The following is a 2,016-nucleotide window of genomic DNA, read 5'->3' on the forward strand; positions in this document are numbered from 1 at the left end:
CTCACCCTAGTAGCAATGGCAAAGTTCAACAGGACAGCAAGCAATAAATGTTGGAGAGGATGTGGAGAGATAGGGACCCTCATACACTGTTGGTGGAACTATAAAATGGCACAGCCACACTGAAAGGCAGTTTGGCATTTCCTAAAAAAAGCTGAACATAGAAATCCCATACGACACAGATATTCCACTGCTAGGAATATACCCTGAGGAAATTAGAACTGAGAGCTCAAATGGAGATTTGTACACCAATGTTTATAGTGGCACTATTGACAATCACAAGACATGAAAACAGTTCTAATGTCCAACCACAAGCAAAAAGATTGAGAACTTGTGGTGCATTCATTCATGTGATGAAATACCATGCAGCACTCAGAAACAAGAGTTCAGAAATTACTACATAACTTGGGAGAGAATGGAGAGCACTATCTGAGTGAACTAAGTCAGTCTCATTAGGATAAACACTGCATAAGGTCATTATTGTTAAAAATAGAAGTATAGGCAAGCCACTTCCGGCGTAGCCATGGCGGCTAACGCTACCACCAACCCATCGCAACTACTACCGCTAGAACTTGTGGACAAATGTATAGAATCAAGGATTCATATTGTGATGAAGAGTGATAAGGAAATCTTTGGCACGCTTCTAGGTTTTGATGACTTTGTCAATATGGTCTCGGAAGATGTCACTGAGTTTGAAATCACACCAGAAGGAAGAAGAATTAATAAATTAGATCAGATTCTGCTCAATGGAAATAACAATGCTGGTTCCTGGAGGAGAAGGACCTGAAGTATGAGTGGATTTTCTTGACTGATTGCTAGCTCCTATTTTGTTTTATAAAGGCAACAAAATGGATTTTTTTAAACAAACTTTTTACTCTTGAAATTCTGTAATGCCAAGTTTCCTGTTCCATGGAAATGTTTTGAGATAAATGGTAAATGCCAATTTTTGTAAGTTAATCATGATTACTTTGGGATAAAAGTAAACAGTTTGTTGTTTGAAGATCAAAATAAAAATGTTTTTTTTCATTTAAAAAAATAGAAGTATAATTAGTAAAATGTGTGTAGGGATCCAAGAGGGAAAAGCATGGGAGCAGAGGGGTGAAGATGAGGGGGGAGAAAATCATAGGGTTGGACAATTTGCGGGGAAGGTAAAGTAAATGGTAAGATTTGGCTGGGATCTGGGAAAAAAAAACCCAGTGTAATGGTGGACACAGTTCAGAGATGATTAATTTTATAAAACATAATGAATGGGAATGATTGTATGAAACACCACGTGAATGAAGGATAGTGTAAAGCACAGTGTAAAGCACAATGTATATGAACTTTATATGCAAACCAATTTTAAAACAAACAAAAATCAGTTTTTTTCAATGGACCAAAGAATTCATCTTGACGCCTACCTCAGTTCTTAAATACCTTCAATGGGTGAATACATTTAAGTTCATACATTACCAGATTGACTCCATGGTCACTGGCCTGGATTAAATCTTGTCTCACAATGACTAGGCCATGATTCTCAGTGGTTTGACAACTATATAATGAGTAATAATCTCCCATGTAACATGTTATCACCTAAGCAGTTAATAAAGGGATTTGAATGGGATGCAATGCCTTTATTCATATTATGGCCCTCATCCAATGTAGGGGGAGTTTTTTCAGATGTGTCCTGCATTATCTTTTGTCTTACAAAAATAAAAGAAAAAGTGAATTGAAAAGCAGAGACATCCGACCACCAAGAAAGAAGATGCAGAAGTAGAGTATTTTCTTTGGACCCAAGATCCTGCACTGAGAATCTCTTAGACCCAGGGGAAGATTGATGCCAAGACATGTGTAGATCACCAAGAAATGCCAGTCCTATAGATTCTAAAATGATAGGAGGGCCTTCCTCATAGAGCAAACAAGAAGACAAAGGTGTTGGTAATGAGTACTGAACATCCCATGTTGCCAAAAGAACAAACAGATAAGTCGTGGAGAAAGTACAGTGAGTTCCTTAGAAACAAGTATGGTGAAACTGTCTCA

General features: G+C 37.6%; 1 pseudogene; it reads left to right on the forward strand.

Annotated features, from left to right (window-relative positions):
* The first annotated feature begins 520 nt into the window (after positions 1–520).
* Positions 521–791, forward strand: LOC102871585 (annotated as a pseudogene).
* Positions 792–2,016: the final 1,225 nt, after the last annotated feature.

Source organism: Elephantulus edwardii, unplaced genomic scaffold, assembly GCF_000299155.1.
Source record: "Elephantulus edwardii isolate Elephantulus edwardi_28Jun2011 unplaced genomic scaffold, EleEdw1.0 scaffold00273, whole genome shotgun sequence".
Lineage (NCBI taxonomy): Eukaryota > Metazoa > Chordata > Mammalia > Macroscelidea > Macroscelididae > Elephantulus > Elephantulus edwardii.